Raw genomic sequence first — 14,890 nt, forward strand, 5'->3', positions numbered from 1 at the left:
TTGAACATTCCTGTAAATGAAGTTAGCTATTAAACAAATCACATTGTTGACTATAGGGCTGACCATTCCTGTAATGATGTTAGCTATTAAACGAATCACATTGTTTGAACTATAGGGTTGAACCATTCCTGTAATGAAGTTAGCTATTAAACAAATCACATTGTTGAACTATATGGGCTGACCATTCCTGTAATGATGTTAGCTATTGAACGAATCACATTGTTGAACTATAGGGCTGACCATTCCTGTAATGATGTTAGCTATTGAACGAATCACATTGTTGAACTATAGGCTGACCATTCCTGTAATGATGTTAGCTATTGAACGAATCACATTGTTGAACTATAGGGCTGACCATTCCTGTAATGATGTTAGCTATTGAACGATTCACATTGTTGAACTATAGGGCTGACCATCCTGTAATGATGTTAGCTATTGAACGAATCACATTGTTGAACTATAGGGCTGACCATTCCTGTAATGAAGTTAGCTATTGAACGAATCACATTGTTGAACTATAGGGCTGACCATTCCTGTAATGATGTTAGCTATTGAACGAATCACATTGTTTGAACTATAGGCTGACCATTCCTGTAATGATGTTAGCTATTGAACGAATCACATTGTTGAACTATAGGGCTGACCATTCCTGTATGATGTTAGCTATTGAACGAATCACATTGTTGAACTATAGGGCTGACCATTCCTGTAATGATGTTAGCTATTGAACGAATCACATTGTTGAACTATAGGGCTGACCATTCCTGTAATGATGTTAGCTATTGAACGAATCACATTGTTGAACTATAGGGCTGACCATTCCTGTAATGATGTTAGCTATTGAACGAATCACATTGTTGAACTTATAGGGCTGACCATTCCTGTAATGATGTTAGCTATTGAACGAATCACATTGTTGAACTATAGGGCTGACCATTCCTGTAATGATGTTAGCTATTGAACGAATCACATTGTTGAACTATAGGGCTGACCATCCTGTAATGATGTTAGCTATTGAACGAATCACATTGTTGAACTATAGGGCTGACCATTCCTGTAATGATGTTAGCTATTGAACGAATCACATTGTTGAACTATAGGGCTGACCATTCCTGTAATGATGTTAGCTATTGAACGAATCACATTGTTGAACTATAGGGCTGACCATTCCTGTAATGATGTTAGCTATTGAACGAATCACATTGTTGAACTATAGGGCTGACCATTCCTTAATGATGTTAGCTATTGAACGAATCACATTGTTGAACTATAGGGCTGACCATTCCTGTAATGATGTTAGCTATTGAACGAATCACATTGTTGAACTATTAGGGCTGACCATTCCTGTAATGATGTTAGCTATTGAACGAATCACATTGTTGAACTATAGGGCTGACCATTCTGTAATGATGTTAGCTATTGAACGAATCACATTGTTTAACTATAGGGCTGACCATTCCTGTAATGATGTTAGCTTATTGAACGAATCACTTGTTAACTATAGGGGCTGACCATTCCTGTAATGATGTTAGCTATTGAACGAATCACATTTGTTGGAACTATTTAGGGAACTTGCCCTCAACCCATATCAGGTGAATCGCATTGCAACTGGTGCGTTGTCTCTCCCAAACGGCCTTAGGTGCCTTGTGACATCGCTGGAATATCAATAATATAGTTGCTCCTCGCAGGCTCTCGCGCTAGTCTTGCTTCAGGGCGCGTGTGTCTATCTGATATCCGGCTCTAACCTTTAAACCTCAACTTGTGACAGTCTATTCGACTCAGGTAGCTCCTTCTCTCAGGTATTTCACTCTCCGATAGGTCATAGTGTAGCTGGTGTGTCGTCGATCTGTAAGTGTCAGCGCTCATGTCGACTCCGCAAGCGCCGAGCTTAATCTATGTGACAGGTTGACGCGAGCGCATCTGGAGGTGCTCGACTGTTACTTGCATCACTGTATACATACCTGCGCCAGTCATACCAGGAATAGGGCCACCGATGACTGACGTTGGGGTCTCCTTGCTTGCTCTTTCTGTCAGCAGGGTATCAGGCGGCTTTTTTCAATACCTATTCCACTGGCCTTTCTCTTACTCCACACGACACCTTATCGTATCATGTCCTTATGCTGGGACACCCCTTCAAATGAGTGGGATTGGCTTTCAGTCACACTATTTCGAGTCACACGGTGTGTGTTATAAGAAGTATGCTCAGGCACACAGCCATGCAATTTTCCATATGATTCAAGACATTGTGCTTAGCGCTTTACTTCCCTGAATGTTCTTATTCTGAAGAGTCTTCACCATATGATCTGGTTCAATGTGGCACTGGTTCTAAGGATGCCACCTTTCCAACAAGTCCAGTTCGCTCAAATATCTGTCCTGCAAGAGCTTGCCTGCCGTCAATGCTGTGTGGGTCATAGGTGTTGCTATGGTCTCATAGTGACAGTGGAAACGTCTAGAACCCAACAGAATCTCGTAGTTGTGGCTCTTCTAATAATCCTGTGGTTTGTGGCGCGGCGTCCAGAATTCTGTCATATTCACGCGCGGTGCCCGTGTCGTGGGGTGTGTGCTGACATATAAGGGTCGTGAGTGACTGCCTGGGCCCTAGTTGTCGTAAAATATCATCTGTCCTGGTTTGCGTTAATGATATTACACTGGGTTTGCACATCACTACCGGCGAGTTCTACCTGCTCTAGAAGACAACGTGAGCACCAAGAACTGTTGTGCTAGGGTACTGCTGGGTCGCGTATCCTTGGCAATCTGAAGCATGAGGCTTACAGTCTACATTGGGACCGAGCGCGCCACACACTTCCGCCCTTACAGTTCTCCCCATCTCAACGCCCAAGTGTGTCACGGCTTGGTAGGGTGAGGCTGTCATAGCGTGCACATACCAGCCAAATATAGGACTCACTCGGAAGCAGTGTAAACGCGCTTCTCTGGAGTGATGCACTCCCAAACCCATTCCAGCTCAACACCCCAAAGCCAATTTACTGTACCAGTGGAGGCTGCTGAGGGGAGGACGGAATATTTGGCTCTACGGAGAGAATGAAATTGCATCAAACACATGGAAACCACACATTTGATACCATTCCACTAATCCGCTCCAGCCATTACCACAGCCTGTTCTCCCCAATTAAGGTGCCACCAGCCTCCTGTGTTACAGTCGTGGCCAAATGTTTTGAGAATACACAAATATTAATTTTCACAAAGTTTGCTGCTTCAGCGTCATTAGATATTTTTGTCAGATGTTACTATGGAATACTGAAGTATAATTACAAGCATTTCATAGGTGTCAAAGCTTTTATTGACAATTACATTAAGTTGATGCAAAGAGTCAATATTTGCAGTGTGACCCTTCTTTTTCAAGACCTTGCAATCGCCCTGGCATCTGTCAATTAACTTCTGGGCCACATCCTGACTGATGGCAGCCATTTCTTGCATAATAATGAGTGTGTTTGTGTTTTTGTTTGTCCACCCGCCTCTTGAGGATTGACCACTAAGTTCTCAATGGGATTAAGGGTTCTGGGGAAGTTCTCTGGGGCCATGGACCCCAATAATATATCGTCACATTGTTGAACTATAGGGCTGACCATTCCTGTAATGATGGCACGTGTTCTTTCCCAAACCAGCCTGTGAACCAGTAATATTAGTTAGCTGCAGTCTCTCAGGCTTAACCTCAACATTAACCTCAACATGAACAGTAGCGTCAGTAGTCAGTCAGTCAATATGTTGTGTGTGTCAGTCCTCAGTGCAGCCAGCTAATGAGCAGATAACCACATTAGAGTTCCACTGTTATTGATCTCTGCCAGACATCCATAGCAGCTGATGAAGTGGGGTCTCTTGCTGCTCTTCTGTCTGTCAGCACAGACGTCATGCTGAAGCACCAGAGGTTTTACTCTGGTATCAGGTCGGCTTCACAGCCCATCACTCTGCCTTTCTCTCACACACTTCGCTATCTGTCTATCTGTGTGTTAGTGTTAGTGAGTGTGTAGTGTTTTAGTCTCACCATCTTCCTTCACATCTGTCTTTGTGTGTGCATGTTGATGCGTGCACGTGCACGTGTGTGTGTGTGTGTGTGTCTTTCTGTTTTTCTGTCCGTTTGTTTTTCCGTCCGTTTGTCTGTGACTCCTGGGCTGTGGTAGTAATTAGCTGGTTGGCAGGCAGCAGCGGTGTAGGGAGCTGTGAATCCTATCTGCACTGCAGCTTCGTTATAGACTTCCCTGCTCTGTGACGTTGGACTGCTGCTGCAACAAACCAGCTCCCCAAACCCATTCCAGCTCAACACCCCAAAGCCAATTTACTGTACCAGTGGAGGCTGCTGAGGGGAGGACGGCCCATAATATTGGCTCTAACGGAGAGAATGAAATTGCATCAAACACATGGAAACCACACATTTGATACCATTCCACTAATTCGCTCCAGCCATTACCACAAGCCTGTCCTCCCCAATTAAGGTGCCACCAGCCTCCTGTGTACAGTCGTGGCCAAATGTTTTGAGAATGACACAAATATTAATTTTCACAAAGTTTGCTGCTTCAGCGTCTTTAGATATTTTTGTCAGATGTTACTATGGAATACTGAAGTATAATTACAAGCATTTCATAGGTGTCAAACGCTTTTATTGACAATTACATKAAGTTGATGCAAAGAGTCAATATTTGCAGTGTTGACCCTTCTTTTTCAAGACCTCTGCAATCCGCCCTGGCATACTGTCAATTAACTTCTGGGCCACATCCTGACTGATGGCAGCCCATTCTTGCATAAATGGGTTTTTGTTTGTCCACCCGCCTCTTGAGGATTGACCACAAGTTCTCAATGGGATTAAGGTCTGGGGAGTCTTTCCCTTGGCCTATCGTGGACTTCCCCAAAATAGTCGATTGGTTTCCTCGTTTCCGGCCGACGGCACTTGTTACTCCTAGACTCTTTTGACCATTATGCGCAAGGTGCTCCACCACTTGCTGGAAAGGCATTGTTCGTCAACAAAACTTGTTCCTGGATGAGATTCCGGGAGAAGTTGCTCCTCGGAGATGTGTTGTTACCTATTCAGTTTTATTCATGGCGTTGTGTTCTAAGCAAAAAATTCGTGAGTGAGCCACCACTCCCTTGGCTGACGAAGCAACCCCACACATGAATGTTGTCCTCAGGATGCTTTACTGTTGGCTGACACAGGACTGATTGGGTAGTTGCTCACCACTTGTCTTTATCTGGACAACATTCTTCGGAAGTGCTCTTCAATAATCATGAGGCGATGTCCATCGAATGAGAAAGGTGCCGACACATGAGAATTGAATAGCTCCGAAGTCCCAGCCTTCGAGCCTCCACTCCCTGTACTTTTGCAGAATTCAGTATTGTCCGCTGATGTTTTTTGTGGAAGAGAGTGTGCCTCTATTCTGCTGCCCCTCTGCTGCACACCAGGCTATCCTCTACAAAGTTTGCCTCACTTGTCGTGCAGATCCCCTCACACCCTGCCTGGCTGCCGATTGCGGGCAGACCTGAGCAACTGCTCTGAGCCTTCCTGGTCAGGGTGGATTTCTGTGCACAGGGGGCCGATCCCGCAGCTGAAATCAACTTCTTAGGAGACGGCTTCCTATGGCGCTATGGGAGGGGAATCTCATCTTGGAGACGCTGGACCGTGTAACCTTTCATTAGATCCACATCACAATTGAACCTGGCGTGCTCTGCATTGAAGTGCTGATGATACCGAATAAAAACTGGTTGATAGTCTAAGTTATGGCGCATCTTATTGGCAGCAATCAATTCCTTGGCCTGTGAAGCCCCTTTTTGTGAAAAAGCAACAATGATTACGGCACAGTCGTGCTTTCCAATTCCAGGTAACCATGGCTTGACAGAGAAGAACAATGATTTCACACACCGACCCTAAACTTTTTGAAGCTTCAGTCCTGTTATTCGCTACTCAATCCAGCATGGCAGAGTGATCTCGCTCCTTGTCCGGGTCAACCACTCACTGTATGTGTAACGGAGAGGCACGACATGATTGTCAGCTGGTCCTTTTGTGGGCAAGAGGGCTGAATGCAGCGTGGGAAATTGGTTTTGGGGGACTTCCAGTTTAAACTCCCTTGCATGGCAAAAATAGAAGGACCTTGCAACTCGAATTCGCAATTCTCCTGATCATCTTTCATAACATTCTGGAGTATACGCAAATTGCCATCATCAAACCTCGAGCAGCAGACTTTTGTGAAAATTCAATATTTGTGTCATTCTCAAAACTTTTGGCCACGACTTGCTCTAAATAGTACTTAGACTACATTTAAGATAGTGAGTGCACTCCACTTTTTACGTGTTGAGAGAACGCAGAACGGTTATTCCGACTCTCACCTGGAGATACGCTGGATGTGGGACTTTTATTCTCAACTGTTGTCTGCACCATTCCATTCTAATACTTTATTCTAAACTGTTTTGTTCCTGCTTCCATTCCATTCTACTTTTTATTCCTAAATGTTTGTCTGCCTCCATTCCATTCTATCTTTTATTCTAAACTGTTTGTCTGCACCATTCCATTCTAAACTTTTATTCCTAAAACTGTTTGTCTTTGCACCATTCCACTTCTACTTTTTATTCTAAACTGTTTTGTCTGCACCATTCCATTCTACTTTTGATTCTAAACCTGTTTCTTGCACCATCCATTCTAACTTTTATTCTACAACTGTTTGTCTGCTCACTTCCATTCATACCTTTTATTCTACCTGTTTGTGCTGCCCCAATTCCATCTAACTTTTATTCTAAAATGGTTGTGGCGCACCATTCAATATGCTTCTTTTATTCTAAAACTGTTGTCTGCACCCATTCCATTCCTACTGTTATTCTAAGACTGTTTGTCTGCCTCCTTTCCATTCTACTTTTATTCAAACTGTTGTCTGCACCCATCATTCTACTTTATTCTAAACATGTTTGTCTGCACCATTTCCACTTCTACTGTTTATTCTGAATCTGTTGTGTCTGCACCATTCCATTCTACTTATTCCTAAACCAGTGTTTTCTCTGTCCTCTGACCATTCCCATTCTACTTTATTCATAAAACTGTGTTGTCTGCACCATTCCACTCTAGCTTATATTCTAACTGTTTTCTGCTACCATTCCATTCTACTTTGTATTCTAAACGTTTTGTCTGCCTCCATTCCATTCTACTTTTATTCTAACTGTTGTCTGCACCATTCCATTCTACTTTATATCTAAACCTGTTTGTCTGCAACCATCCATTCACTTTTATTCCGTCAAACTGTATTGCTGCACCATCCATTGCCACTTTTCATAAACTTTTCAATTCTTCTCTTTATTTTTAAACTTGTCGAACTTCCATTCTCTATCTAACTTTTGTACCATCATTTCTACTTTCAAACTGTTTGTCTGCACCATTCCATTCTAACTTTGTATTCTAATAACTGTTCTGCTCGTCTGCACACCTATTCCTTTCTAACCTTTATTTCACTCTAACGTTTCGTCTGCACCATCATTCCTATTCTATGCTGCCTCCTTCTCTTATTCTAAGACTGTTTGTCCGCACCATTCCATTCTACTTACTATTGCTAAAACTGTTTGTCCCTGCACCATTCATTCTACTTTATTTCTAAACTTTTTGTGCTGGGCTACCAATTCCTCACTTACTTCTAATCTGGATCTTTGATCATACGTACATTTTCTGCGTCATTTCCACTTCTACCTTTTATCTGCTAACAACTGTTTGTCTGCACCATTTCCATTCTACTTTTATTCTAAACTGTTGTCTCCACCATTCCATTCTGACTTTTTTCTAAACTGTTTGTCTGCACCATTTCATTCTACTTTTATTCTAAAACTGGTTTGGTTCTGCACCATTCCATGTCACGCTTTTATTCTAATCAACTGTATGCTGTCTGCACCACTTGCCATTGCGCTACTTTTATTCTAAATGTTTGTGGTCAGCACCATTCCACATTCTACTATTTTATTCTAAACTGCGATCTTGTGTCTCACCATTCCATCTGACTCTAAGTTAGCATTCCTTCACTTCTTGGAGCTGACCTCATGCTAACCTTGTTTCAGTGTCTGCTACCATTCCATCACGTTTCCATTGCTGTGAATGAACCTAGTTTGCATGTCCACCATCCAGGTTCTCACTTCATTGCTGCTAACTGAAACTGAAGCAATGCTGCATTAGACAACTCTGAGACGACCTCCGTTTGTCATTCACGTATGCTACCAGCTTGCCCACTGCCTTGACGCCATGTACAGCTGCTCATTGACTGCTGATGACCATTTACAGGCGTTGGCTCCATTGACGTGCTGATGACCCATGTACAGCGTGCTCACATTGACTGCTTGAGCACCATGGTACAGCGTTGTGCATTGACTGCTGAATGACGCATGTACACTTGCTCCATTGACTGCTGACTACCATGTACAGCTTGTGCATTGACTGCGATGACCATGCTACGAGCGTTCTCCATTGACTGCTAATGACCATGTACAGCGTTGCTGTTGATCGATGACCTGTACAGCGTCCATGACTTGATGAGACCCATGTAATCGTTGCTCATTGACTGCATGACCTGTACAGGTGTACCACCATGCTGCTGACCCATAGTTGCTCCTTAACCTAGACCATGCATACAGCGTTGCTCCTTCGACTGCGCCTTGGACACTTGATATTGCCTTCTCACCGGCTCCCAGACAAGGCAGCCGGACACCATCCGGAGTCTCTCTCGAGAGAAGGCTGGGATGAAGTTGGTGCCTGACCCGAGACAAGATGTCAAGACGGCGGCCTACTTGTTGACGCTAGCAAGCTGTCCGCGCTCACACAGAAATACTGGAGGACAAACGCACCGAGGAACAGAGTCTACATGACGTTCTGGTTTAGACACTGTATAAAACCGTACTCAGCACAGCATGTGGTAGCATGACCAGAGACACCTTTCTCAGGGTGGGTGCCGGGATCCCAACCACCCCACACCACACACACACACAACACACAAAACACACACACACACACACACACACACACACCACACATATACAATCACAACCAACCAACACAGCAATCGGGGCATCGCGCGCTCAGGTTCAGACTTGAAGTTTCATTATTTTTCTAAATCCTTACGATTGAAATGGTGCAAAAACACGAGTTACTATCCGCAGCAGCCCTGGGAATTGGTTTAACTATACTTGTGGGGGACCACAAGTCCCCACAAGAATAGTAAACATACAGACATTTTACCAAACTGGACATTTTGTTGTCTAGGGGTTTAGGGTTAGGTAGAATTATTACAAATAGTTTAAAGGTTTAGAGGTTTATGGAAAATAGGATTTTGAATGGTTATAAACTCGTGTCCCCACAAGTTAGTTAAAGACTTGTGTGTTAACGTTGTGTATCTCTGTGTGTGTCCAGTCTGTCTTGCTGACTGTGTGGACTACGGTCTGATCATCGACGGGCGCCTACCTCGTCTGCGGTGCTGAAGCCAGTCAGGAGACTCCAGTCAGGGGAACTCAAGGAGATCTCTTCCTGGAGATCTGTAGGAACTCGCAAGCGCTGGTGCTTCTGCTGCCGCATGGCGCCCCTCCAGAAAGCACAGGTAGCCGAGTTATTTCAAACGCACGTTTCTACACCTGTTTTCTTGACAACATGACTTTGGTATCATGTGTTCCGTCATGGCTAGATTAAGTGAAGGATGCACTGACACAGTCTGATGGAGTGTTGAGCTGGTTGATGTTTCTCTCTACTGGACTCCACTACCTCCTCCCCTCCCATCCTCTCTCTGGTCACCAATAGTGGCCACTCCAGACTTTTGCCCCTCCTCTTGCTCTCTCTCCGCCACTTCTATTTCTCTCGACCCATTACCTTTCTGTCTTCATCTCTTCTCTCTCTCTTTCTATCACATTAGACCCCACCTGTCATAGCAGACGTTATTTGGGACTGAGGAGTTACAGTATAGTTATATTCAGCTCTGTCTGATATGACTGTACTTATCTTTACTTGAGGAGTTCTATTAGCTCTGTCTGATAATGACTGTCTCTATCGTTTACTGATGATTCTATTGAGCTCTTTCTGCATATGACTGTCTCATATCTTTACTGATGAGTTCTATTGAGCCTCTGTCTGATATGACTGTCTCTATCTTTACTGAGGAGTTCTATTGAGCCTTCTGTCTGATTGTGTCACTAATCTTTACTGATGAGTTCTATTGAGCTCTGTCTGATTGACTGTTCTATCTTTACTGAGGAGTTAATTTGAGCTCTGTCTGACCTGATTGCTGTGTCACTGACTCTTTACTGATGTGAATTTAATTCGAGCTCTGCTCTGATAGACTGTCTCTATCTTTACTGAGGAGTTCTCAATTGAGCCTCTGTCTGATATGACTGTCACTATCTTTGACTGATGAGTTCATTCGAGCTCTGTCTGATTATCGAGTGGTCTCTTTAATATTTGACTGGAGGAGGTTTAACTTTGCGTAGCTCTGTCTGATATGACTGTCTCTATCTTTACTGAGGAGTTCTATTGAGCTCTGTCTGATATGACTCACTATCTCTTATTGAGGAGTTCTATTGAGCTCTGTCTGATATGACTGTCGCTATCTCTTATTGAGGAGTTCTATTGAGCTCTGTCTGATATGACTGTCACTATCTCTTACTRCACAATACCACCCTTCCCTCTAGTTCTCCTCCGCTGTCCTAGGAGGCAGAGGATTATCGGCTGTGTCTTAATATGGACTGACATTCACATAGGAAGTTTTACTACTACATGTAWCCTCTCTGTCACGTTAATATACAGTGGTTCGTTTCATATAACAATGTCTGTAGGTTTAGCTCTAACTCTCTTTACAAAGATTGTCTGTATTAGACATATCTTCTTTGATGAATTACAGATTTTAAAAAACGGTTATCTCACTGATCCTGAAACGTTGTGTTGCCAGATTGTGAAGCTGATCAAATCGTCTCCAGAACACCCAATCACGCTAGCCATTGGAGACGGGGCTAATGATGTTAGCATGATCCTGGAGGCTCACGTGGGCATCGGTTAGTATTACCCTGTTCACTGTAAATGGACCTCTTTTCAATAAAATTATTTGAATTTGAATACGATTTAGATTGGTTGATTTTATATATATATTTGAATATAGTTTTATATATTTTTATTCATGTATATGACTCGCATAACAAATGGTAAAAGCGCTCAGTCATGTCATCCCCTAAGGCATCATGGGTAAAGAGGGTCGCCAGGCAGCGCGGAACAGCGACTACGCCATCCCGAAGTTCAAACACCTGAAGAAGATGCTGCTGGTTCACGGACACTACTACTACATCCGCATCTCAGAGCTTGTCCAGTACTTCTTCTACAAAGTCAGTGTTTTCTCACTAAATGTAACATAGAACTACTGATGATTTAAGCATTAAAACATTATTTTGTTTTTCCTCAGAATGTCGCCTTCATCTTCCCTCAGTTCCTCTACCAGTTCTTCTGTGGCTTCTCCCAACAGGTACATAAAAGATGTGCCCAAAATTGTAGTACTTTAAACCATGACTTTGTGGAGAAGTTTAAATAGTTTTTCTCTGGTTAAGAATGCATGACAAATGAGTAAGATATAAATATTGTTTTTAAATGACTGATCTTGGTTGTTCTCTACCATCCTGTCTCTCTCCAGCCGCTGTATGACACAGCCTATCTGACACTGTACAATATCAGCTTTACCTCTCTACCTATCCTGCTCTTCAGCCTCATCGAGCAGCACATCAACATGGACATCCTCAAGAAAGACCCCTCCCTCTACAGGTACACTACATGACCAAAGTATGTGGACACCTGCTCGTCGAACATCTCACTCCAAAATCATGGGCATTAAATATGAGGTTGGTCCCCCCTTTTGCTGCTATAACAGCCTCCACTCTACTGGGAAGACTTTCCACTAGATGTTGGAACATTGCTACAGGGACTTGCTTCCTTTCAGCCAGAAGAGCATTAGTGAGGTCGGGCACTGATGTTGGGCGATTAAGCTGGCTTACAGTTGGCGTTCCAATTCATCCCAAAAGTGTTTGATGGGGTTGAGGTCAGGGCTCTGTGCAGGCCAGTCAAGTTCTTCCACACCGATCTCGACAAACCATTTCTGTTTGAACCTCGCTTTGTGCACAGGGGCATTGTCATGCTTAAACAGGAAAGGGCTTTCCCCTAACTGTTGCCACAAAGGTGGAAGCACAGAATCATCTAGAATGTCCTTGTATGCTGTAGCGTTAAGATATCCCTTCACTGGAACTAAGGGGCCTAGCCCAAACAGTGAACAACAGCCCCAGACCATTATTCCTCCACTAAACTTTACAGTTGTCACTATCCATTTGGGCAGGTAGCGTTCTGCTGGCATCCTCCAAACCCAGATTCATCCGTCGGACTGCCAGATAGTGAAGCGTGATTCATCACTATAGAGAACGTTTTTCCACTGCTCCAGAGTCCAATGGCGGCAAGCTTTATACCACTCCAGCCGATGCTTGGTAATCGGTGATGTCAGCTGTAGTACTGCAGATTGTAGCTTCTATCAATGTAATTGTCTGCATCATTTCAAATCCCCCATATATATTTTTGTATACATATTTTTCTAAATATATTTTCCTTTATTATTTTCCCCTAACCCTACCACCCCTCCCCTATTGGAGTAAACTAATGGACAACAACACTTAGGCTTCTACTTCCAGCTTATACATACTATATAAATTATACGGACACAATGTACTTTACAATAGTTATCTTTTGTTTGTTTTTAATCCCATCCTTCAGCTACCATCAATCTGTGATCTTAGACTTGTGTGCGTCTGCTCGGCCACGGAAACCCATTTCACAAAGCTCCCGACGAACAGTTCATGTGCTTATGTTGCTTTCAGAGGCAGTTTGGAACTCGGTACTTAGTGTTGCAACCGAGGACAGACTATTTTTATGTGCTACGCGCTTCAGCACTCAGCCGTTCTGTTCTGTGAGCTTGTGTGCCCTACTACTTCGTGACTGAGCCGTTGTTGCTCCTAGACGTTTCCACTTCACAATAACAGCACTTACAGTTGACTGAGCCAGCACTAGCAGGGCAGAAATTGGACTAACTGACTTGTTGGAAAGGTGGCATCCTTTGACAGTGCCACGTTAAAAGTCACTGAGCTCTTCAGTAAGTCCATTCTACTGCCAATATTTGTCTATGGAGTTTGCATGGCTGTGTGCTTGATTATATACCCTACCGTTCAAAAGTTTGGGGTCACTTAGAAATGTCCTTGTTTTTGAAAGAAAAGCTATTTTTTATTGTCCATTTAAAATAACATCAAATTGATCAGAAATACAGTGTAGACATTGTTAATGTTGTAAATGACTGTTGTAGCTGGAAACGGCTGATTTTTAATGGAATATCTACATAGGCGTACAGAGACCCATTATCAGGAACCATCACTCCAATGGCATGTTGTTAGCTAATCCAAGTTCATCATTTTAAAGGCTAATTGATCATTAGAAACCCCTTTTGCACAGCTGAAAACTGTTGTTCTGATTAAAGAAGCAATAAAACTGGCCTTCTTTAGACTAGTTGAGTATCTGGAGCATCAGCATTTGTGGGTTCGATTACAGACTCAAAATGGCCAGAAACAAAGCACTTTCTTCGGAAACTCATCAGTCTATTCTTGTTCTGAGAAATGAAGGCTATTAAATGTCCTCAACTGGCAGCTTCATTAAATAGTACCCGCAAAACACCAGTCTCAATGTCAACAGTGAAGAGGCGACTCCGGGATGCTGGCCTTCTAGGCAGAGTTCCTCTGTCCAGTGTCTGTGTTCTTTTGCCCATCTTAATCTTACATTTTTATTGGCCAGTCTGAGATATGGCTTTTTCTTTGCCACTCTGCCTAGAAGGACAGCATCCCGGAGTCGCCTCTTCACTGTAGAGGCGACTCCGGAATGTTGAATGTTCAGCTATTCATTAATAGCTGAACTATAATTTGAAGTTGTGTCCACATACTTTTGTGTATATAGGGTAGGTGCTACCCACCAACTGCCTGTCCCAGCATGCAATAGTGTGATGTGATACATTTCTGAAGACTGTTAGAAAATCTCACATTGGTAATGTTCCTCAGTTGATCTCTTCCACAGCGTTTCCTCAGATCATACTGAGCAGATAATTGTAAAATCCTATCAGCTCTTGGCAAACTGTGACTGCCATCTCTCTCCTCATATGAACTCTGTTACTAAACAACATCCGAATTCACATTCTCAAGATGTTGTAAGACGTTACAAGATAATAATAGAATCACGTAGACACACTTGTTTGTGAATCCATATATACAGTGTAAAGCTCACATTGTTCAGTGGTGTTGCCAGTAAATGTTTGATGTTTTTGTTTGCTTTTCCTCTCTCTGCCTGGTGACAATCAATACTCCATTTTCCTGCTAGCTACCTATGGGTAATTGTGTGGAAAATTTAGACCGACAATGCAGCAGGCAGAAAGGCATCTGACTGGTGTCAGGTCATTCCTCCATGCCTGGATTTGTCAGCTAACTGTTAAATCAATGGTGCCTTGCTCACGGTTGTGGTGGAGGAATGCTGTTTTAGTTCTGGAGACTAATAGAAAGTGGGATTGCTGTTAGCTTGGAATTCTTCTAGTTAAAGGGACAATTCACCCCAAAATCTAAATGTGTCAGATATTAGTATGAATTGAAAGGAATCTACAAATGAATGGGAAAACAATAGAACCATCTAATTAAATCCCCAAATACATGGTATATAGACTAATGTAATGCAAGAATTATGCTCAGATGTCTGGTCATCAGATAATATGGATCTCTTGTCTCCTCTCTATAGGGACATAGCTAAGGACTCCCTCCTATATTTACTGTATATAATGTGTACTGTAATGTTTCCTCTCTACAGGGACATAGCTAAGAACTCCCTCCT

At 43.0% G+C, this 14,890-nt stretch overlaps 1 pseudogene; it reads left to right on the forward strand.

Annotated features, from left to right (window-relative positions):
• LOC112072274 (phospholipid-transporting ATPase IH-like) overlaps positions 1-14,890 on the forward strand; it is a 28,530-nt pseudogene that overhangs the window by 10,341 nt on the left and 3,299 nt on the right.

The sequence above is a fragment of the Salvelinus sp. IW2-2015 genome, unplaced genomic scaffold, assembly GCF_002910315.2.
Source record: "Salvelinus sp. IW2-2015 unplaced genomic scaffold, ASM291031v2 Un_scaffold1873, whole genome shotgun sequence".
Taxonomy (NCBI): Eukaryota; Metazoa; Chordata; class Actinopteri; order Salmoniformes; family Salmonidae; genus Salvelinus; species Salvelinus sp. IW2-2015.